Consider the following 26,023-nt stretch of genomic DNA (forward strand, 5'->3'; position numbering starts at 1 on the left):
ATTAAATCTCTGAAAATTCGAAGGGGGCCACAGACACACCCCCATCACAGCATCTAGTCTGTCCTGCCATCTCTACTATTTCCCCTTAGCTGTCAATATTTCCATGTAGACCCCACAGTAGAAACCTTAACAGATGCCATATATGAACCACAGCTCATTGGGTTGCCCTGAAGATTTGTCATGCTTTAAGCTAATTTTGCCTTGTGTGCAAAAAAACTGAGCACACACCCTGTCTCTGAGATAACCTTTTTTAACCTTTCATATCAGCACAGAAGTATTTCAGTAGTTTCTCACATCCAACTCAATTCTCTGAAGGATCAGAACAAGAGATGAAAGAAAAAGTTAATTACAAAGAGGAATTTAAATAGTAGTGTTCTGGGCTTTTTAGAAATAAGTATTTGTGTTTGTGCAGATGTCTAAAGATATATATTTATTTATTTTACAGTGGTAAGCCACACCACTGATTTTTTTTCAGTCTATACAATTTTTCAAGCCAAGCTGATTCTGAAGTGTACATTGTCCCTTGTTAAAGAGTGCCAGCAAACACAGTTTTAGGGTGGACTGTGGGGCTTATTTAGTTTTAGACTTTTAAAGCTAGGATTGCAAACAGATACATGGATGGCTACCCCGCCCCCTCCTTTCCTGCAAAAGAAAAAATAAACAACAAAGGTTGATGATCTCTTTAGAGCAAACACCAAAATACTCAAGAGAATAGAAGTTTTATTTCAGACTACTAATCAGGGCCAAGCTTACAGTCTGCAAAACATTCAGTCTTGATGTGCTCAGGAGGAGGAAAGGACAGCTGTGTGTCAGCATCAATCTCCTCTGTGAAAACACAAACCAAATTCTGTGCCCTTTGATCTGATAGTGATAGACAGTAGAATGACTCAAGACCATTTTTTTCCACTACGGCTTCAAAAAAATGAAGTAGAAAATAGTTAAAACCTGCATGGATACTAACACCTTAGCAGACACAAGCATTTGCTAAACATAACACTCGCCTTCTGGTCTCTTCTGTTTCTGCAGTTGAATTTGGGTTTACGTTCATACAAACACCCTCCTTTTACACAAGTCAGATTCCAGTCACAGGCATTATCCTGGGGAAAATAAACTTCAGACTGAAAAGTAGGCTTGATTTTTATCTTACAAATGCTGTTATAGTGTAAGAGGGGAATCAAACCCAGTGATGATGGTCTGGGGCAAAACCAGAGCCTGACTGGACATCTTTCTCTTGACGCTTCTGTCCTTTAGCTTATGCCACTAATTTGACAAAGTAGCAGCTAGCCAAGTATTCAAGACACGCTTAAGGTTAAAAGTAAAGGAACAGGATATATATATTTTTTTAGGGAATCTAAACAAGTATAATACATTTTTACTGTTAATACATTTCTGTGTAATACATTCACTGCTGATACTGCAAATTAGAGAAATTCCATTGAAACAGACTGAAAAAACAATGCCAAGATAATTACTTTCCTTCTCTCCAACTCTGGAATTGGGATACCACCACCTGTGATACCACAATTGGAATGGATTATGATCCACCAACAGCAAATACCTGCCATGAAGCATGCAGGGAACAGGAGCTCATGGCTTTCACCCAGCATTAGAGGGACCTTCAAGCTACACTCAATGTCAGGGCAAAGCAAGGAAATACTGTTCACAGCATAACTCTGTGAATCTCTCACTTCCAGAGCATCTCCACATGACAATGAAGATGAGCCAGGGTCTCATCTGTCCTGGTCTAAGGACCACCAACATATACATCTTCCTTGAAAAAAGCAGTTGCATGATTATTCTTGGGAATAGATACTGAAGCAGTCTCTGAAGGAACAATTCTTCAAAACTTTTTTGATAGTGTGAACCACACCTTGCATTTTATCTAGAAAACTCATCATTACAAGGATAATGAAGCATTCCTGTACACTAATCACACATTGCAATACCTGTGTAAACTTTAAGGCATGACTATGTCCATTGTACAGGATGAAAACCAGATCCAGAGAAGATAAAGGCAACGTCTATTAATTCTGGAAATCAAGGGGATTCTAACTGCAAATCTCTCCATACGTGAAGTACCAGGTGCTTTGGTATCTTTGCTCCAATAGCAGTTTTAAAAGTTCGCAATACTCCCAAGACAAAAAGATCAATATTTTTCAGATGTTGAAACCTTCAAAACGAATGAACATTCTTTGAAGTTAACCTGACTGCACTAAGTGACTGCACTAAGAGTGTATGCTGACTCAGTAACAGAGTTGGAAATGAAGTTTCTGGGTCCTCACTGCTTAGGAAACAAAATAGTTGTGCCTTCCCCTCTTGCTCCTACTCTTTGGTAGGCATATGGATTTTGTCTGTCATCTAAGCTGACCAACTCTGTAACCCAGCAGCTGACCTCCAGCTAGCAGGAAAACTTTGAGGCCACATTAAAAATTGGGTCCATAGTTTTGTCATACTGATTTAGTGTGTTCGTGCTGAATGTGGATAATACAATACACATGACATTGTTTTTCCTCTTCTCAAATGTATTTTGTGCCTCTTAAAGATATTTTTTAAAAGTCCGTGCATAGGGAAGTGCATATCTGCAACATATGCCATTTCCAACATCTGGCTTGGCCTTTTCACTTTTATTGCTTTAGACATCTATTTCTGTCAGAAGTATGAACAAGGCTATGAATAGGGTAGAATTGCACAGATTGGTTGAGAGTTCCCCCTAGCCCAAGGAAAGATCTGCCGTTAAGTAAAATGCTGCTACAGACTGCACAAGACAAAGTTTAATCTTAGCTCTTTAAGATTGTAGGACTTATATGTAATGGATACTTTTACCAGATCATGAGTGGCAAACACAACCTGCAGCAATAACGTATATGCCCACAGTATTAGTAAGGAATGGCCAAGGCTTTTTTTTTTTTCCAGCTTACGTTCAGATCCTTTTTAACTGTGGACGCTAAGTTAGGGCCAAATTTATTAGGACAGTGTGAGAATTTTGTATAATGAGTAAGTACCCCACAGATCTTCACATAAATGAGTCCAAACCTGATGAAAATGAACCCTGACAACTGTGCTGCATGCTCTGAAAAAAAAGGGTCTGGGACAAAGCTGGGTTAAGAAGAATAGGACACACAATAACACAAGTGCAAGCAATGACTTTAACCTGGCAAAATCTGAGTACGTACTGGAAGAGCAGGAACAGGCAATACTACCTGAGGGACCTCTCCATCATACACTGGGCCTTTACACAAGGCCAGCTCCTGAAAAATGTTTTCTGATTGCTATTTACCCTGAAAATCAGAAGAGCACACAAAGCTGCACACAAAGTATTTAAATGGCAAACAGTAAAGGGCCTCCCTGCCTACCCTAATTATTTGAAAAGCGGAAAACGCTGCTTCCGTCCACGCTCCCTTGCCTCTCCTTCATTTCCACCTGAGCCTCAGGCCTCAATGCTTCAAAGGCATAGAGCAGTTTCTCAAAGTCACTGCCATTCTATTAGCATGAAGCTTTTAGCTAGAGGTAAGGGAGATTTACCTAATGGGAAATCCCATGTGCAGAACTCCTTTCATCACCTGTGGTCCTGCTGGAGAGGAATCTTTAACAGGGAAGTGTCTGAACTCTGGGCATAAGCGGCAGGCAGAGAAGTCCTTTACAGGGCATGGGAGGAAAGCCAAGACTAAAGTTGGGTGAAAGTTGTCCCAGTAGCAGCAGACAGCCCGCTGGATTCTCTGCATGCTGTTGGAAATACCAGTGGCAGAGCTGAGAGAGTCCTGGATGTTCTCCTTAGTCACCCAGGGTTTGGCCTCCACCATCAGAGCACTGCAAGTCACACATAGCTCATCTGCCACGCTATGTCCTGTGACTTGGGTTAAACAGCATTTTGTCACTAGTGTCAGCAAGCTGGGTCAGTCCTGAAAGAGAAGAACATTTGCTACCGAGGGGCTTGTTACTGTCTTCACTGTGAGTTTCCTTGGGTGACCCACCATCCAAAACAGATGAAGTTAAATTCAGTTTAACAGGTGACAAAAATCACAGCCTGCAGCAGTAAGGCTGCAATAGCACTATGTAACCAAATAGCAGGATAACATGCTATGATCGCATCCTCACATTTCTAGTTTCCTGCGCTGTAAGGGTGTTGCAAAGCTAAAACCTCACACTACGCTTCGAATCTGAAACATTGCTCTCCCATTGCCCTGCATGTTCCCTTATTATTTACACGAAGCCAGGGAAAAGTCTCACTAGAAGATCAGAATTTGCTAATTAGTTGCAATCTGGTGGCATTTTGTGTCTTCTTTGTGCAAACGTAAACAGCTACAGAAGGCTGCAGAAAATTAAGATCCTTCTACCATAATGTAGATTGCAAGCTCTTTTAGACAGAGATAGCACAGGATTTGTGCTACGTGCAGCACCAACTACAACAGAGTTCAGATCCAGAGGCAGAACTTCTGTAAGTGTAAACAAGACTTTATGAAGAATTAGACAAAAGATGTAAAGAAGAAAAGGAGAGGAACTGCAGGAGTATTTCATCTTCAAAATACACTGTGAGCAATATCCTAACATAATACACGTGCAGCAGCATAACTGAATATACCCTGCTAAGCCAGGCACTTAGAAAGCCATTGACTTTCAAAGATTTTTCAAAGCCATTAACTGATTGAAGACAACTGGGCTACCATAGTCCTGAGCTTCGTTTTATACATCTCTCTGCCATGATCTTCCTTGTTTTGCTGCTGGCTTCCAGAATACACCATCTGCTTCTAAAGTGGTAAATGGAATTTGAGAAGTGAAACAAACCAAGAGGTGCTAGAGTTTAGGGTCTGTACATGTACTGTATCGCTGACCAAGCTTTTTTCCCCTTCCTACAGCACTATCCGGCCTTATGACATGTGTCACATGACTAAAAGCATAAGGACAACACTGTCAATTTAACCAAAACATACTGGGGAGCAGTGGGTGAGGAGTGAGAGAGATTTAATCGTCCTTGTTCCAGTCATTTTGAATCTCACACTGTGCTGAAGAAGCAGCTGAGATGCATCTTATATGTATTTTCCACTCTCAGTAGTGTGAATAAACTCATTGTAATTCATCATACACAAAACTGCAAAATCGAATTTTGTTGTTTAAGGTATGCAGTTAAAAATAAGTGTTCAATCAGTTCTAAGAGTGGCGGATTTAAATATTCTATCAATTTTGAATGGAGTTTTTTACTTTGCATCAGAATAGGGTTACCATTTTACTAAGCATGCTTTGATTCCCTTTCCCCGGTCTAGATGTGTGGTGTAAATCTGACAGACCATCTCAAAAAGTCAGCAACACTTAGAGTTATCATCTAAATTTAAATAACGGATCATATCTAGAAAATTAAACAGCAGTTTTAGAGATGTGGGTAGCAATCTTCATTTCACATTACGGGAAATAGAGATGCAATGACGTTAAGTCACTCAGTGAAGGTCACCCAGCACATGAGCTGCATCCTCTCCTACTTATCTTTTTGATCACACTGAAGCACAGCTAAACAGCAGTCCAGGTCGTGGTGCCTGACCTATTTGAAAGTCTGCCCACTACAACACACCCTTCAACTGCGGCATTTGAGATCTGGGCCCTTGGTAGCAAGCAATCTCTCCTGACAGGAAGCCCCGGGGAGGGGGAGTGAAGCGACCTAGGCTCTAGTCCAGACTTCTCAGCCTGTTGCTCATCCCCTCACTTAACATCCTGTCACCACCAGCATCCTTGAGAACCCACTGTTACCTTCAGTGGGCCAGGGCTGCACCCTTCGTCTGCCACATACATGCACTGGTACTTTTCTACTGTCATAATACTTTCAAAGCAGAGCAGGGGGTGAAATCTACTACTACCTTGGCACAAAAAAATGCAATTATTTTAGCTAGGTAGAGAAGAAGATCATCCATACTGATGTGGATGGTGTAAATGGATGATACACGTCCCACCTAAAACCCTTAGTAATAGCTAAGTTAGTCTTCTTCCACAGCTGTGTTATTCACAATGAAATTCTGTGACAAAATTATGATAAATTTCCAGCCAGGCAGATTAATAAAGTGGTAACTTGCTAAAAAAGTTTATTTCTACACTGTTACCTAGTTACAGCAACATCACCTTCATTCCTTCCTCGGCAATGCTTAGATTGATATTTGAGGCAGCAACAATCTTTGTTGTATGCACATGGTTCTACACCAAGACTGGGCCATACTTGACTGTTATCTAGTCAAGTATGACTGGAAATTGTCAAACAATTTATCAGTTGGCCAAAGGGGCAAAGCAAAAGTAGAAGAGAGTGCAAGTCAGTAATTTATACCAAGGAATACACACATGGCTGCATCCAACTAGCTTTGATTTTCTTTTCTGACTTAAAAAAAAAAACTACAGGAAGGGTCAGATGCTCTGCCAAGGATAAATTGTTTTCACCATCTGAGCATCTGACTCAGGAGAAGAAATTTAATAAAACAGGTTTTAAGCCAATACATCAACAGGCACCGTTACTCCACAGAAACATGGCCATCCAGAGACCCTGCTTTTGTCTGTACACCAAGAACTGTTATCAGGAAAGTCTGCCAGAAGAACACAATAGTAATAATTTACCTACCTGCTGGGTTTTGTCAATGTTAAAATTATTTTCTAGCTACTTTCTTGCACTCTTTACATGTAAAAACTTTGAATTATGAATGTTGTGGCTCTTGAATTTTGCATGTTCAGTTGTTGAAACTGAAAAAAAATATTCTGAGAGCATTATGGCTTTAGAACCTTGTAAAGCCAATGATCGAGTGTCAGAGTGATGCTGAGAAAATGCAGATGCTAACATTAAACACTTATTGCTCAAAGTCTGCTATATATCCTTCCTGTCATAACTGTCCAATTGAACAATGTTTGCTACAGATGAGGGAGACAAAACCCTTAAAATACAACTCAAAAGAGGCTACTTCAAGATACTTTCTAATGTGCTTTAATGCAAGCCATTTTCTTCCTCATGTTCTCCTTTCCAAGGAAAGCCATCAGGACGTCCTTGCATTAATTAAGGAATCTCCTAGCAGACCACCCCATCAGGGTGTTCCATGAAGATTAACAGTATTTATGTTCTGGTTATGGTTTTTCATAAGCAGAAAAAGAATGAAAAATGAGAAAGGCTAGCTGTCATTGAAGACCTTTTTTCTTTTGGTCAAAAGCTAGAAAAAAGATGAACCAGCAAAAGAAGGACGGGAAAGAATATTTCTAATAAATTCAATGACTGGACCTGCAATTAAGGTAACTCAGCTTCACATCTACCCTCATTTCTTCACACAAAAACACTTCTGATGCAAACCAACATACAAGTTCTTTGTTGTTTCCAACTCATCCAAACTCTTCTCACTGCACTACTGTATTTGATTAACACAGTCTTCTTATTCGGTCACTGAGGCTTTACTCATCCAACAGGGTCTTCATCAGAACCAGCTGTGCTCACCTCCCTACTCTATGTTAATCACCTTTTGCGAATTCATAATTCCCAACATATTTTCTTCTCCTTAAACACCCACAAGGCATTTTTAGGGATGTTTCTTTTTGTTTTAACTCAAAAGTGAGTTTTTTGGTTTTGTTTTGATTTTGAGTTTTTTAAAGCCTAAGGTTGAAATAAATGAGGGAAGACCTCCCTCACCTGCTAGCAACACTTGGTGCTCTGGTATCACAGTGTCCCATAAGGGAGACACGAGTCACTGAATCTTGAGTCTTGTCCTGGGTAGTGGTGCATTCCAGGTTCCACCAGGCAGAGCTCCACTCCACACATTCACCCGTGTCAGTTTTGTCATTCCTACCCCCTGTTTAAAGATAACACCTGTGCCTACTTGCTGAGGCCCCTAGGGTTCAGGAAAATTGCCAGCACTCCTGTCAATAAGGAAACTTTTAGTGCCTGATACTTCAGGAGATAGTTTGTAGAGGTTTTCTCTTCAAAGCTATTTGAAGACAATCCTCAATTCTCTTGTTTCCCTGTAATTCATCACTCATCACAGGAAGCCCAAGAGACTCACTGCCTTATGAGGGGTCTGCCTCTCTCTAATCGATGATCATAACATCGCAATGTGTCTGCAGCAACTTTGTGTGTGGAAATTGCACAGGCATGACATAAATCACCTCAGATTTCCTAGCAATAACGTGACCCCAAAGCAACATATTCAGTAAATTAAAAATAAATTACGTGATGGCCTGATGCGACTTCAGCAGACCCCACGTCAGATCTAGCCTGAGGGAGGAATGTGCCTTCTAGCTTTTCCATAACAACTGTCTTTTTACAGGGAGTTAATTATCTACAGATACCATGTGTTTTAGGAGACATAAAACAAGACCAGCTGATTTCAAAACAACTTTAAAACAGACTTGAAAATGCATTTCTAGGGCCTCACATCAGTGCACAGTATAGGTGACATCACTACTTACAGCAGCCACAAGAGGACAGAAGGGATGGTACTATAAAATGTCTCAGGAGTTTGGGGATGGTCATATTATCTAGGTGAGAGCTCACAAATGAAGAGTGACACTCAAAACCTCTCATAATCAAAGTTGCGGGCTGTGTACACCCTTTTTTCCTTCATTGCCAACAGCATGGTAAGGCTTTCTGAGACTCTGTGCTCCACCAGACAGAGCTCTCACCTTCCAAACAGTGTGCAGGATTTTATGTTTGCATCTTTACACTAAAGAGATGGATGGTGAACTTAATCAACCAGTCATTAAAGATGAACTTCCGATAAGCCTGCTGCTACTCAAATATCCCATTAGAATGGAGATTATGAACCTGAACAGAGGATTTAAAAATTATAGTCAGTGTCTATGTTTCTACAACACTGAAAATCAGACTCCCATAACCTCAGTTAATTTAGGTCAGAATGACAGTTTTTGATCCTGAACATTACAAAATAAGTTCTACTTTTTATAAATGCATATCCAATAACCCTTCAAAGATCACAAACTTACTGTGGAGCAGAATCAAGGGCAAAGAAAGTTTGGACTTTCGAGCTTTCAAATGTGGGTGTTCAGGTCATTTCCATATCTGGTTTCTCAAACCGGGTCAGAGCTTCCTAAAAAGTAGAGGTCAGCTCTAAACAGACACGTGGACTGAGTTGTGGAACTGAGATTTGCATGCAAAGTCTGCAAGTAGCACTGTTCCTCTTCTCATGCTTGCAGCTGGGCAGAAGAAAATCCACAAATCTACATCCTACACCTACTCATCTTTAGTATGCACATATAAATTTACAGCTGTATTTTGATTTCACAGAAAACCCAGAAGACAAAGAATCATAAATTAATATGTTTACTTTTTTTTTTTCCCTAAGATAGCTGATGGAGCCCTAAGAGAATACATCTGTATCTTCTAATGGTTTTTGGGTGGGGTGGTAGTTTATACAAAGGTGAAAACGCTGGGGGAAAAATAAATAAGGTTCAGCTTCCTCAGAACAAAGAGAGATGTCACCTGCAATTCTCATTTATTTACCAAACTTCTCTTTTAAAAATTATTATGGATGATTTTTTCAAATGCGCTTCTGTTTCTAAGCTTTTATAGCAGTATCTAAGTATAAAGGGATCAGATTTAAAGTACGTTTTATTTTCTAAAAGTGTCTGATACACCTAAGAAAGGGTGTTTTCATTATCCCCATCCCAAGTATTACATACCTTCACACATATGGCGAACTAAACACTCTTACCTTAAACATAGAGCTCTTCTATATTCCAAAAATGCTCTATTAATTCTTCCCATTGTCTCTATATTCAAGTTGCCAAGATAGGTGTCAATTAGTAAAATCTATTATTTGACCTTTTTTTTTTTAATGCCAATCTTTTTTCCTCATTAAACCTTAGGAAGCACTGGGGATTAAATCCTTCCTGGGCCACACTCTTGAAACATATCCTTTTCGCTGACTCCATTTTAGTGCAAGCTCTATGTCACCTGAAATTTCTTTTCAGAAAACAGAGACTAAAAACATACATACAAAATTTGATGTGGTCTCTTCAATACAGTGAAAAGTGGCAAAAATAACCTCTTTGCCCTGGAAGAAATTGCTTTGTATCGGTATCTTATAATACAATCAGACATCTTTTCCAATATCATTGAACTGAGAATTCGTTCAGTTTAAATAGTAGTTGTCCCCTTTGTTTTCTTTCAGGCTAGTCCCCAGAGAGGTCTCTGATCTGCTTGTATTTTGTTTTTGTACCCTTCATCACAGCATCTAACTTAATTCTGTTGTGTGTTCCCTATGCACCTGCTCCTCAAGCCTCTCTGGTGCTTCTGCAGGGTTCTTTTTGCAGGCACACATCTCACACTAAACCCACTGGCCCAAATGTATCAAATATTCTGAATTTACCCTATGTCCTATGGTTGCATTCTCAAGGCAGCTGTGAAATTCAGCCCCTCTTCTGGTAAGCAGTACGTGTTTAATCACTCAAAGAAACATTATAACACAGGAGAGGAAATTATGAGAAATACCACCTTGGAATGAGAAGGAAGTCTATACAGACAGCAAGGTGTATGCACTAGGTAAGTCATTGGGTTTGACCAAGACCTCATGATATAAAAACTGTTGCAAATGCTCAGGACCCAAGGCTTAAATTCCACCCCAAAACAACTGAGAAAATTGGCAAACTGTTTCAGCTCAGATTTGGAGAATGCTTCTTGCTTCTGCCCAGTCTTTTAAGTGCAATGGCAGGAAGACTACCTAAAAATAGGCCTTACACATGCCACACACAGGAAGACCAGAAAAGATTCCTATTGAAGGACACAGGAAATCCCTATCCATAGGATAGACACACAAAACTTACATTATCAATCAAGTCTATGAGTCAATTCAATTTAAGTGCTTCTGAGTGGAGGAATTCTTCAAGCCCACAAGCATAAAGCTTTGAAGTAAAACCAACAACAGCAAAATAGGCACAGCTCTGCTGTCCCTCCAATAATCATAAAACAAAAAAAAAAGAAAAAAAAAAGTTGCAAAAACAGTGCTGTTTTGAGTCTTTGCTATGAGAAAAAAAAAAGCAATTTTCCACCACTTGGACAAGGCAGAAGAAAAATGAAAATGGATATATTTTACTTTCTGCACTAGTGGGCTCAAATCAATTCTTACCTCCCCCATGAACAGTTTTTATAGATGTTTGAAGGAGGGGAGAATGGAAGCCATGAAACCAGTAAGAGGGATGAAATGGCTACCAGAACTTGCAGGCTGTAAGTAGAACTTGTTTAATAGTTTATTTTCAGGTTGATAAATTTATCTTCCAGTTAATAAATTACAAACAAAAGGTCTCCCGTGTTGAAGGAAAGAGAGGTGGGGTTTTGCTGCCTGAGCTCTTTGCAAGTGAATTAGACCAAGCAGGCATCAAACCCATCAGGGCGATACACAGCCCAGGTCTATCTTTACTGAATGGGCCAGAGAATCACTAACACTCCATGGTAACTTCAGCTTTCTCCTGAATGCAACACTGCCTGATGCAAGATTTTAGCAGAAAGCAGTCCTGCAATGAACATTTTCAAGGGAAGCTGATTTTGACTGATTAAAAAAAAAAAAAATAATTAAAAAATCCCTTCCTCACAAGCTGTAACACTGTCTTTTCTGCATGTCTACACATCTTATCCTCTACCTGTCTCTCATTCTCTCCTCCCATCTCCACCCCACCCCCCCCCAAAAAAGGAAGGAATTTTTTCTTTTGAATTTCTACTACACCACCACTTGGTAGCAGAATTAGATTCCCTTGCTTTAAGTAACTAACAAGTGTTTCCCCAAAGTCTTTCAGTAGAGCTAGTCCACAGAATAAGTATTATAGCAGGAAAATCACTCCCACCACTGGACTTCAGGCTTTAACTGTGTCTGACTCATTGCTTTATGAGGGGCCTCTCAAACTAAGCAAAAGGATTTAAGTGTCCTATTTGAAATGCTCTGTCCCCGAAACACCTGGAAAACATAAATTGCAGTCAGGCAGAATAAAGTGTAGAAGAGCAATGGAAGAGGAGAATGAAACGTCTAGAGAAGTGGAAAGTTCTCAGCCACACCAAAGACTCTGAAATCTGGGCATGTGGAATAGACATAAGGACCCAGTTAGGCTGCCTGCTCTTTCTGCAATTTAGTGAAATTAATGGGCAGGGCTAATTTAGATCATTAGAGCATGAGTCCTTGTGGGGTCTGATGCCTCCAGGAAGCTGCCTGCACGGAGTGCTGTCCCCCTGAAGAGACAGGTAGGAAAAATTAAGAGACAGGTAGAAAAAATTAAAAGTGAGCTAAAAACTCCACTGCCTGATAGAGTCGCTGGCCTTGAGCCCTCCCTCAGCCACACACCAACAGGAATGTTTCCATTTATAAAAGGACCAATTCTCTGCCCCAAGCCTTTCTGTCCAAGTGGGCAGAAGCGTTAGTGGAGTGCATCTGCAAGAGGAGGAAAAGAGAATGAAAAGGAAGTGGGGGAGTAAGGGAGGAGAAAAGGGAGCCTGGGACAGCAGCAACTACTTCTTCTTGTGGTTCTGCGCTGGCAGAGCAGCTGACGTGTCTGCACCCCACCACAGCTGAACCAGAGACACGCCTACAGCTGCTTTGATGCTCATGGATTATTGCCTGCCGGCACTGGTTAGATCAGTGCCTCCCTTGTGATCACTACAGTATTAATTTATGCAAAGATGAGCCCATCTTCTCCGTACTAACACTTGTTGGGTCTTGCTATCTTTATGAAGAGGGGCTCTGCAGGGCAGAGATTAACTTAACAGTGTCTAGCACAGTGTAGCCCTTATCCCTGGCCATTATCACCACTAAATATCAGAAAAGTAGATTATACTTGCTTTTCCGCGCAGACTATTTTTTGCCTGAGGCAAAAGGGAGGCTGGTCTCCCCCCTCAATTACAACAGGAGACCTCAGTGATTTTCAGTTTAACAGCCTGCAGCAAGCTCTTGCAGGGAACCTTGATCCCACTAAACTCAGAGAAGGCTTTCAGAGGACTATAGTCTCATTCAAAGGACAGAGTGAAGTCAGTTGTACGTCACGATATTGAGGAGGCAGCGGGTATATTCCTTCCATCCGCCTCAAGCAAACTGCTGCCTGTTTTCAGAGCAGTCAGCCTCTGGATATGGCTTATTTTCTAAAAGCTGGCATAATCCTGGGCTGATCTGAGAGCAGATATTTTCTCCAGGAAAAATAAAAAATAATACATGGCAACAGCTTTTCTATACCAACTGTGCAAGACTGACAGCTCTTTCCACTCCCTGGGATTTCTCTCAAGGATCCTCCAGTCAATTGAGATTAAAATCAGCTTGACTGTTCACAATGCAAGAAGTCAAATAGGACACACTACCCACCTGTGTGCAAGTCTGCTGTTTATTTCACCAGACCCCTTCCAAACAGGGCATAGTCCATCCTTGTAACACACAGATGCATGGGCACTCTTTAATAGAAGCTTCAACAAGAAGTCCTTCTACAGAAAGCAGAAGGGAGAATTCCCTGTATTCAGATGCAATTGCTTCAGTCATCTTGCTGTGAAGTTGTTTCAGTATTAGCAAAACCCAAACACTCAAGTAAGGCTGCTGGAGTTTTAAGTCATGACTTTGGTGCTCTTATTTTCCTTTTAGCTTTTGAACACTGGGGAATGGCAGCAAAAACCTTTGTCTCTGTTTCCACTGTGGACTTGGATTGTCAGTTTCTGAAAGATTATAACAACAGTTTGGAGACCTGAGGCTTCTTGCAAACCACCACAAAAATCTTAAGACCTCTCTATATTGCTGCTTTACATGGCTACATGGTGCTTACCAATGCCCTCATTAGCCTTCAGCAGAAGCATTGGTAACTTCCACAAGGACGTATTAATGAAGAGTGCAAAGGCCTTACTCTTCTCTGCCTAAAGCAGACTTTTTTGGGTAGCTGTTTGTTTGGTTGTTTTTCAGCCATTTCAGAAACAGGGGAAAGAAATAAATGGAAAACTGTAGGTGTCTCAAGTTTTGCTGCTGTAAGAACTGAGGTCAGTGTGTCCTTTTTAGATATTTTCTTCTCTGTTACGCCATCATTACTAAGCTGCCTTATTTCTAAAAACAATTCCAAACACCTTCTTTATTCACACATGGAAGTAGGAAGACATTGACAGAATTTTTGTCAGAACTGGGAAAAGAAAACAAGGAGTGTGGCTTACAGGAATCACACTGGCATACAGGAATTCCAGGGAACCATGCTATGGCAAAAGCAGGGGCACAGAGCCCCACACATGATGAAAATGATGTGGCAAACAGTCTTCCAAATAAAGAGGGATACTCAAGGGGCACTAGTGAAGGTTTTAGAGACACATCCTGAATGAGGGTTAAAATACCAGCCCTCTTCTGTGCTACCACCTCAGCCGCTGGAGGGGTCCAAGTAATTGTTAGAGTTGAATGTCCATAAAACTGCTGAGGGCGATACATGGAGGTCTTGTGGGTAAAAATGGAGAGCCAAGACAAACCTCTAGCATGGAAGGCACACTTGGTCTGGAAAGCAACCATGGGGGACGTAGCTACTTCTAATGTTATTTAGGACTCATAGAGAACTCTGGAGTAGCAGCTTAAGTTTAAATAAAAGTTGTAGGATACGTGAGTGACAGAATTTCACCCTCTGGTTGAGAGAAGAACAGAACATGGTGGTTTTCCAAATTCCCTCCCTTCTCTCTAACAGCTTCCGTTTCATCTATTAGATAAAGACTATTTTTTCATATATATCCTCTCAGCATATCAATGGCATACACTTTAGTCTTAGTTGGGCTTGGGAAGAGACCTTTAACATCATCAAGTCCAACTGTCTGGTCATCTGTTTTTTCTGGATGTGCTGGGTGATAGTACTCAAGATGATCTGACTCCATAACCTTCCCCAGCACTGAGGTCAGACTGACAGATCCCCCTTTTGGCCCTTCTTGTGGATGGGCATCACATTTGCTAAATTCCAGTCAACTAGGACCTCCCTGATTTGCCAAGACTGCTGGTAAATGATGCAAAGTGGCTCAGTGAGCACTTCTGCTAGCTCCCTTAGTACCCTCGGATGGATCCTGTCCAGCTCCATAGAATTGTGTGCATCTGAGTGGTGTAGCAGGTTGTTAACCATTTCCTCTGGGATTATGGGGGGTTCATTCTCCTCCCCATCCCTGTCGTCCAGCTCAGGGAGCTGGGAACCCAGAAAACAAGTGGTCTTACTAGTAAAGACTGAGGTAAAGAAGGAATTAAGTACTTCAGCCTTTTCTTCATCCTTAGTCACTACATTTTCCCACCCATCCAATAAAGGATGGAGATTCTCCTTAGCTCTCTTGTTGTTGTTAATGTATTTATAGAAACAGTTTTTATTGTCCTTTACAGCAGTAGCAAGATTAAATTCTACTTGGGCTTTGGCCCTTCCAATTTTCTCCCTGCATAGCCTCACGAAATCTTGGTAGTTTTCCTGAGTGGCGTGCTTCTTCTTCCATAGGCCATAAACTTTCCTTTTCTTCCTGAGTTCCAGCCAAAGCTCCCAATTTACCCAGGCTGGTCTTGTTCCCTGTCAGCTCATCTTTCAGCACATAGGGATGGCCAACTCCTGCTCCTTAAAGATTTCCCTCTTGAAGAATGTCCAGTCTTCCTGGACTCCCTTGCTCTTCAGGACTGGCTCCCAAGGGACTCTTTCAACCAGTCTCCAGCACTGGGTACAACTGGAAGGCCTTCCATTCCAACCCAGTTTCTCCTAGAGCAGCCTGTTGGCTGTTCTAGTACACACATATTGCTCATGCTGCTTTTTCAGCCATGATTTGCCTACAGCCTGCTGTATGACACTGGTTAGCTCTCTTTTCAGGAGTAATCTCTTCAGAGATTTACTAGGCTCAAGACCACATTGCACAAGCAATATAGGATGGAGAAGACAGCACAAAGCTATGAATCTGAGTTTGACTACATAAACTATAGGACCTGCAGTAAAACTTGCAGCTGTTGATAACTTGCCTTTTTTGATGAGATCACGAAATTCTGAATACATAAATACTTATTACAATAAAGGGTGATCAGAGATATATAAATGATTGGAACTGTTTGAAAATAGGTTGCCTGCGTCTCTAATTCCAGTACTAATCTAGAGATTAAAAAGAGGAAATCCATTTCACCTTGGAGAAACTCCAGAGACTTTCTATAGCTGTTCTTTGATCTCAGTTTCAACTCACAGTTCCTGGTATCACTTCTATAGAGTCCTTGATATGGCTTGTAAATCCTACTGCAAATACAAGTGTACTACAGTCCCAATTCCTATAAAGACTCCCCAAATTTCCAAATCATAAAAAAAGTTACATCTGTTACCTGGCTCTCCTCCCATAATTTTGTCCATCTTTACATTCTTCATGGCAAGAATTCCCTCTCATCTAGGTCATTTGTAGAAAGGAAACCACTAAGGAAACAAGTATGTATTCTGTTGGCGATGCCACAGATGAGTGGAATAGTGTCACCAGAGACAGTGTGATGCAGTATAAAGCAAGTACCAGATGGGAAATTAGGACACCTGGGCTCGGTTCTCAGCTCTGCTATTGATTCACTAAGATCCTGGGGCATGCAATTCCTTATCTATGTGTTCCTGCTTTTCTCCATCTCTAAGACTTCTCTGTTTATTCATATTCACCTTTCTACAGTTCTTTCAGAGCTGTAGAGGTACAAAATACTATTATTCTAGAAACCACGCTGGGGGCTGTTGGGGGAAATCATGCCACTCTGTCATTTTACTGAAAGTCAAAGTCAAAACTCCTTTGAATCTCAAGAAAAAAGATTGTATCCTTTTGGCTCAAATTTGCTTCTGCAGTCTTTATGATAATAAAACTAAGTATTCAGTGTGTGCCTCAACTTTTTTGCAGACCACAGCCTTTGTTTATAAACACTGGCCAGTAAAAATATATAGATAAATGTTTACATAAAATTTGGCTACTTGTTTTCTGTGCTAGAAGGATACCTTGACCTGGAGAGGTGTATTTTTCCCTGAACAGTTATTTCACTTATTTCTCCAAATTACAGCATAGCTTATTTCTCTTTCTGCTGAACTTCTTGTTTGTTATGCAAGTACATGCAATGTGTAAGAAAGTCTCAGCTCACAGTCTGGGCAACTGAAATAGGAAAGGAAGAAAGCTGAAGGAAAGCAATAACTTGCTTTCAGTAATTATTAACTCCCCATTAGTCCTCTCCTTAAGCATGATCAGCGAGCAACTTTCTGCTTCATTCAAGCTATTAAAATACAAGATCTACAATTACTTGACTGAACTCAATATGGATACAAGATGACTTTGTTTCCGCCAGGAAATACATTTTTTCCATTTTATTTACTTTAAACAGGAAAAAAACTTAGAAGTGGACATCATGATTAATCATGTAGACTGTTTACAAATCCTTTGAGTTGTTGTACCGTGTATTCACTAAGTAAGTCTTGGGATCCAGTCCAGTAATTTTGTGGCTCTCTGAATTACTTAGCAATTGCTTCTCAGTTACTGCCTTACTGCTACACTGTGGAGAATACCAGCGGAGAGTGGGAGGCACACAGCAGCATCCACATGCTTTCTCCTTGAGGGGAGCATGGGCATACTGCACAGCCATACTCATTCAGACCTGCAGCACATAGGGAACAGCTGACAAAGATGATCTCTGTACATTACTGACAGTTCTGATACATGCCTACGGTCCCACTTAAAATGTATGACAGCTGATGTAGGTCAAAACTGATAAAAGTCAGTGAACATGTATCGCTGTCCACAGAGTTGAATTATGTTGAGAAGATGACAGTATCTTTTGGAAGACTAGAAAAAAACACCATATGTGGTCAAAGAAAAAGGCTCTCATTTTTAGTTATTACCTTAGTTCTAACATTCCTAGTGATAGAGGCATTTTTTTAATTTACAAGCAAGATCAGCCCTAGAATTGATGGAACAGGCTGCAGCTCAGGTTCATAAACTGTTATGGGCTGAGATGCAGCCATGTTTCCATGGCTTTTACTTGTATAAAACACCAAACTCTGGCTGCTGCCCCAGCAAGAACAGTCTGTGCACGAGGCAATGGAAACTGCTGGGGCAAAGAGTTTTTTTCATCCAGCACCACTTAATATCTTCACCCATACCACCACCAAGGCAAAAGCAGCAAGCCTTCCTCTCTCTTCCAGCTCTTCTGTGTCTTGCTTTCCATTCCCTTCTGTTGCAAGAGGACCTTTATCTTTGTGGCAGTAAAATTAAATGTTGGCTATATGGCTTAAAGCTTTAAACCATCTATTAATACTTTTGAGAATTATAAAAAATTATGGTATTCTGCTTTGAATATTGTTAAAAGAAAAACATGCCACAGAGGTGGAACAAGGTCACTTAGCAACTTCATGAGCTGGGGAATCAAATTCTAACCCTTTGGAGACTAAAAATGTGACATTATCAGAGGAATCAAGCAAATGAAGAATATGCTGATAGGTTGTCTCTTCACATTGAAAAGAGTACAAGCCTGCAAATGCTTTTTTGCTGCAGACTATATTTTGCTTCTACAGTGAAAAGACTATGAGAAAGCTAAAGATTTGACTTCCTGAAACTAGACAAAGAATTTCTGGGGAATAAGATGAAGAACATTCAGTCCATTGAGAGTCCACTGAATAAGAATTATATTCCTTAAAGAAGAAAGATCTTCCTTAAAGTAGTGAGCTGAGACTTTCTGAGCCAAAAGAGGGAGTGGTAACCCTGATTCAGTCACAGATTCATCAATGTAAAGTCTAAAGTTTGCAAAAGTCTGAAATATTTTTCAGCAACTATAAGGTGAACTGGTCAGTCGATAGTCATCAAGATACCATCAAAATGCAGACACATCACAGGTCTGTGTTATTCTTCACTCTATGCAATCACATCACTAAGATGATCTAGTAACTATATAAATATAAATGAAAACACAACATGTCAGAATGTTAAAACATGATGTGTTTTTATTTTCTGCTACTTCTGATCTGGTACTTTATTTTTCTTCTTGTCATCTGGACACAACAAAGAAAACTGAGCAAAAATCTAAGCATTAATGACAGAAGAAAAGTTGGTGGTGGCAGATGATATTTAGCAGATTTGTCTAAGTCAATTAGAAAGGTTCTCTTGCTCTTTCCAAGCTATTAAAATGCTATATTTTGCCACCAGGATTGATTCAAAGCAGTAAACTACTTCACCAGCACTTAGCACATGCATCATTCATTAGAAATGTAGCAGCAAAAACTGCCACTATTTCATAGAAAAGAATAGTGCCTTAAGAAACCTTCTTAAAAAGCAAGAATTGATTCCACTAGTATCTGCCAACCATCACATTTTAGGCAACTCAATATATACACTTGTCCAGGACCAAGTTCTCATGAACACAAGCCACCCCCTTTCCCAAAGAGCACACGTGGATATCTATGACTGAAATAAAGCAGTGCACCGGAGTGTCTTCTCCTGTCACCTTTCAAAACTAACTATTGACACTGTTGAAATGAAATTGCTGTATTCAAATAGAATAGTATGCTTACTTCTGTTTTGCTTTGTAAAAGATAGTTCACTCCAATTTTGGCTTCCTTCCAAATTCAAAGCCTCTCCTAAAACGGAACCTCCACCCTTCACACATTTCTAATAGCGAGCACTATAGAAACAACACTTCCACACCGCAGTTTCAGTTTTCCTCAGGCTTCCGTCTTTATTCTACTTAGTGTCTGTAGTCCTTTTTCTTCTCTGACTACTGAAGGTTTTAAACCATGTGTTTAAATGATTTGCTGAAGTAAGGCCAGGGAGAATAAGTAATTACGATTCTCTTCTTTCCTCCCATTTTGCCACTGTAATATTAACATGTAATTAGGAATCTAATTTTTAGTTAGGTGTTTAAAAAACCCTGAAGCAGAGAGTTTTAAATTATTAATGAGCCATTTTTTAAAAGGCAAACTGAAATAAGTGTACACTCTTCTTCACATATTTAATGATCATAATGGTTTAACACATTATTCTTCAATTACTAAGGACAGGTTTGCAGAGAAAGGCAGTATTTCCTCTAATTAGAGGTACTAAATTTCCCACATAGCCATGATGGTCTACAGCTGTGAAAACTACCTTCACTAAGTGTCAGACTTAAACTGCAGCAGGGAGGACATTTTTCAAATGCAGGAAGGTGTCGGTATGTCTGGACAGGTGCTTTTTCATTGTTGGTGCCAGAGATGCTTCTTGCTAGAAACATCTTGTTATCAAATACTTATTTGTTAAGGCACTTAGTAATCAAAAATGTGATTAGAGACACAGGTCTACCACAAAAGACATTCAGTACAACCATAAGAGGATGCTGCTTGTTTGATATCCTGTAAACAGTTTGACAGCTAACTCCTCTTTAGAGTCTAGTGGCAACAGGGAATTTCATCAACAAGAGAAAGCCTACAAAGTCAACTGATGCCCACTCAGCAGGACTGAGACCATTAAGGACAGTGACACATGAAGCGCAAAATATTTCAGCCTGTGAGCACAACACAGGGTCATGGGGCTGTGGTACTTCAGTGTTCAGAAGGTTGGCTATTTCTTAAAGCACATGACCCTTCTTCTCTCTCAATCCCTCCAAACCTATGCAAGTCTTCTCGTAAAGATCCACCAGTTTGGGTGAGGTTAATGGAACCTCACTTCTTCATAAGGACAGCACTTGCAGATACACAGCAGATACTAGTTTTCATTAAAAGGGGTTACAGGCCATTTAAAAAAATGCAGAATAGCCCTCTTTTAATTTATTTTCTGTATATTTTGAGGCTGAGATTGGTACCTAGCTGAACCCACACAGAGTTTATTTTGCACCCTGACACCATACTCAAAAGATAAAACAGAAAATCTTCATTTTTCCAACATCTCTTCAGATTTGTATAAAGATGACATCTAGGGTACCAAACTTTTGATTGTACCAAAATATCAGCTTTCAGTTAAAAAGTGAGATGTTAGCAGCAAGAAAAGGAAAATTTTGAAGTCTGCCTTTGTCTGAACTGATGCAACAGTGTCAGCATGTAGGGGGTATAGGCAGGTGTATGCCGCTGATTACAGACAAACCAGAACAGCGTTAACCCTGGAAATGGAAGAACGAATAAGGCACAGTGTACACATCCAAACTGGTTGGACACAACCAGCCTGGGTCCAGAGACTGGCAGTCACATGGCACCAACCTCAGGTTAACAGATGAAATTTGCAATGCTGCTTTTAGGCCCTAACTGGTACCTCTATATGGCAAAGTAGAGGGTGGATTTCATAGAATCATAGAATTGCCCAGGCTGGAAGGGACCTCCAAAGGTCATCTAGTCCGACCTCCTCGCAGTCAGCAGGGACACCCCCAACTAGACCAGGTTGCCCAGGGCCTCGTCGAGCCTCTCCTTGAGTATCTCCAGGGAAGGGGCCTCAAGCACCTCCCTGGGCAACCTGTTCCAGTGCTCCACCACCCTCACAGTGAAGAACCCTCTCCTAATCTCCAGTCTAAATCTGTTCCCCTCCAGCTTGAAGCCATTGCCCCTCGTCCTGTCACTGCAGGCCTTTCTAAACAGGTTCTCCCCAGCCTTCCTGTAGGCTCCCTTCAGGTACTGGAAGGCCGCTATTAGGTCTCCCCGGAGCCTCCTCTTCTCCAGGCTGAACAACCCCAGCTCCCTCAGCCTGTCCTCCAGGGCCTCGTCAAGCCTCTCCTTGAGTATCTCCAGGGAAGGGGCCTCAAGCACCTCCCTGGGCAACCTGTTCCAGTGCTCCACCACCCTCACAGTGAAGAAGGTCAGACGTCCTCTACCTCGGAGGATATGCTATGCCTCTTTGTACAGCATCTGCATGACTTCTGGCAGTCCTTATACAATATCTTGGCCTCTTGCATGAGTTCTGCAAGGTGATTATTTCCTTCTCCGAGGCCCCTGACAATACATTCCTGAGCGTTCCTCTGAGCACAGCAGTAAGAAACTAGAAAATAAGATCTATTCCTACCTGTAACAATTACTGAAACGTACTGAAGGATAGCTATTAACATAAAGACCCCTGTTAAGAGGAGGATCCCTCTGTATAATAGCTATTCCAAATTCAGAGCAGATCTATGCCATTGAAGCAGGTCGTGAACATTTTTATCATGAGCAGCCTATGGGACCAGATGAACATAAATCAGCCTAGTCTTTTTACCACCTTGGATGCAGCACATACAATTGCAGATATTAGGGGATTTTCTGATTTTATTGTCATTTTTGCAGACAGCAGCATCCTTCTTCAACTGTTCCCTTCACTTACAATGCCCTATGTTCGCAAGGATCTTTGGATTTAATCTTACAGCTATTTGTCGCCTTAGAAGAAACAAAGCAAACTTTTTCACTTATGCAGTATTAAGAACTAATTGTTAAGGTAGTATGTTATGCCACAAAATTTATGAGAAAACCACACATTAGAGTTCCCAAAGCAATATAAAAAGTAATTTCAAAAGCTTTATTAGCTAATATGTATACTTCATTATGGGAACTGATTTTGAAACTGTCTTTGGAATACATGCCACAAGGTTCCACAGGGGCCTATCCTAAGTACAGGACTATTGATGCTTTCCTGACTGACAAAAAAGACAATAAGATTATTAATTTTGCAGGTACATTAAGCTGGGAGTCATTGCCAGTATGCTGGAGGACACAAATAGAATTCAAAACGTTCTGGAAAAAAGCAAAAGAGATGTCTGAAAACAGGAGGATGCAATCCAAGTAGTAAACTGCAGGTTAGCATGCTGAGGCAAAGAAAATCAACTAGACAAATGTGGAGTGGGAAAAAATGAGTAGAAAGGGCACTGGCAAGTTTGAGTAAAAGGATCTCAAGCTCCAGATGGCTCAGAACTCTTAACGCTCCCTCCCATAACACCATAAACTGGCAGAAACAAACTAAACCTCAAAGCAGGCAATGCAGGGTAGATACAAGTCATCTCTACCTGCTCAATTAAACTTTAAAGCATTAGGTTGTCAACATGATCAGGTATGTGAAATTCCTTAAGTTACAGCCCTTGGTTGTGAAACATTCTGAGATTAAAATATGTTGGTTCTTCGTTTCTTCAGGAATCCATTGCAAAGCCTGCCTCTGTCAAAAACCTTTTCCTACTGATCAAGGCTTCAAAGAGCAATTCATCTCTAATCCCCGCAGATATGCCATAAGGAAAGAGAAAATTGTAGGCTATGTAGGAGGAATAAGGAAATGATGGCCAGCATTGATGAATTCTCTTTCAGATCTGGACGTACTAAAATAGCTAGGCATGCGATAAAAAGATGAGGTGCTACTTATGGACAGTGTTCTTTCATTTGTGGGGTTTTTTTCCTCTTCAAACAGTGTTTAAAATAAATTAAAAATACTAGCATTTTTGCTTCTTCCCTTTCTGTACTGAAGAAATGTACCATAAGTAAGGCAACCTGACTTGCATACTGATTTATTCTGTATGGTGACACAATTCCAGCAAAGAACTGGATTCCTAGTAAACAGGAATTAAGGATGGGGCGATGATCTATTCATCTCATTGTGTGGGTGTTTGAGATCAGCACCAGATGTCATCTCTCTTCTTTGCTCCCATACCTCAGCACCACATAACATACTAAGGACTAACTTAACCCCTCCCTCTCTCCCTGCTTGCTCACGGAAAAGCAGCTCATTCTGCAAGCACGTCCTAAATCTTGTTCTTGGAAAGATGAGCTGGTAAAATATTAAGCATTAATCAGTAGACATTTTAATTCTCTCTCTCGCTCTCTTATTTACAGCTACCATGGATTTATAAGGAGACTCTAAGACATATTGCTGCACCCCTGCAGCAGTGCACAATCTGGCTCACATTATGAAGAATGGCTAGGATGTATTCCTCATCCCCCCTCATCCCTCCAGTGCAGGTCCAGTTCCATCCTCCTTCCCCATTATTACTGCAGGGGTATTCTGCTGTCTTTACTTTCAATTCACACTACTGTAAAACAACACTATTTTTGCTTCATTTTCCCCTTAAGCAAATTCCAGGAAATAAATTCACTAATTTTTCAGAAGTCTGGATTTCAAAATCACACTCGTCACCTCCTCACAAAGAATTATTTTTCCTGTAATCAGTGCCAAGCAATTCCTCGGCACATTAGTACAGCAGCTCATTGGGATTCATATGTGAAACTAATGCAATGTTTAATAATTTAGAGAACACTGTCATCTCTGTAAATGTTTCCTGAAGTCCTTGATTATTAACATTTATGTTGTTGCAATTAATGATGAACATTTTTGAGGGTTTTGCTGACATAAATATGACCTGTTTAAGCAAATTACTCCCCAAAAGCACAGATTTCAGTGTTGGGGTTTTTTGTCCTACAGATGTTTTATCTTGGCACTGGTCAACCACTCACCATTTTCTGCCAGCTTCAGTGATCCAGAGCGTCTGCTCTCAGTTGGTGGCATAGGCACTAATGTATAATGCCGTAAATTCACTGGGAACCACTAAACTGCGTTAATAGATTTGAAAAGTTAGACAAGAGTGTCAAAATAAAGTGTTGTACTATCAGCTGAAGGTATTGTTGTACCTCAGCTGAGCAAAATTTTTATTCCAGGCAATAGTTGCGGCTGCATTTTCTTGAATGAAGAACACACCAAAATAAATTCAGCAAAATCATATAAGTAAAGGTAAGCAAATGCTTAAGTCTTTTCAGGACTGCAGCAGCTATACATGCTCATCCAAGCTCATGTTCCTGGCTATCCAGGGACAAGAAGTATAACCTATATATGTACGTCTGTGGGCAAAAGAAAGTGAGGCTTATTATGGCAGTTACTAAAGTTCATTGTTCTTCTACAAACTATGACTCATGCTTTAAGCTGAATTTTATTACAGACGTTAGTCTAGTCAAATAGCAAGAGGCATGATGCAAGCCACCTATTTGACTTTTACTGATTTTAATATTACAGAGTAGGGAGCAAAAAGCTGGTTTACCCAGAACACTGGTGCTTAAATGATCACTAGAAATTCTTTAAGTAAGGGTCCTGGCCCTTCCCTCTGTCCAATTCCCTAGCATGATTTTAACAAAGGAAGCATCAGGTATAACATTTGGACCCATACAAGCATCTAAAATACCGTTGAGATATTGAAAGAAATTGGATGAATAGATCTGTTAGAAAATGGACATTATCCTTATTCCACTGACTGGCACATGTGAAGAAACATGAACATCAGCTGGACCCTCAGCTTTCAAAAAATGGTAACATTTACCTCTAATCAGATAAACACCAGTTACACTAACCAAAAAAACTGGCACCTAGAGTAAATTCACTGCAATGCAGCTCTTAGCCACCCAAATGTGGAATTGAGGTCATTACTTCTACATGTTATGCTAACAAGTCGACAGTCTCTCTTTTTAAATTATTTTATAACAACAAAAAAAAATGTAGCTTTGTTTGTAGAAACCACAAAAGCGCCGCTACAACTATAAAGTAGAATACTTAAAGAAATGAAACCAGCTTTTTCAAGCTCTCCCCCCGTTGGTCAGCTCACAGACTTAGCATCCAGCCCACCGTCAATTATTAAGCCAGACTGTGTTCTAAAGCAAGCCAGGGAGTTGTTAACTGAAGTGCAACTAAGGATAGATTAAACAGATGAGCTCTAGCAAATCACGCTGTTGCAGTTTATAACTTTATTTTACACAGCTGCACCCATCTTTAGAGGACCAACAATAAGGAATACATGCATCTGTCTTGGTGGTGCTTCAGCATCCTAGGTTGAACTCCTCATTGGTGTTTTTAAGTTGTCAGAGTTGTGCACAAGGACAGTGTGCTAAACACACTGTGGCGGTGATATCCTGTAGCAGAGGGGTGGTGTAAGCACCTGAAGCTAAAGCTTCCCAGTGAGCTCTTCCAGAGCCCTACATCAAAGCTCTAAGGCACAGTAACAGTTCACAATTTTGAGGTCCACTCAGCGTCCCACTCCTGTTTTTCCCAAAATCCATGCAAAATCTCACTGATCTCACTGGCTTGACATGGAACAGGAACAAGCCACAGCCTCTGATGTTATTACTACAGGACTGGTTCACAGCTACAGAAAGTAAATGTGATTTTGCCTCTGCTGATCTA

This window comes from Calidris pugnax, unplaced genomic scaffold (assembly GCF_001431845.1).
Source record: "Calidris pugnax isolate Ruff unplaced genomic scaffold, ASM143184v1 scaffold95, whole genome shotgun sequence".
In the NCBI taxonomy this organism is placed as follows: Eukaryota; Metazoa; Chordata; class Aves; order Charadriiformes; family Scolopacidae; genus Calidris; species Calidris pugnax.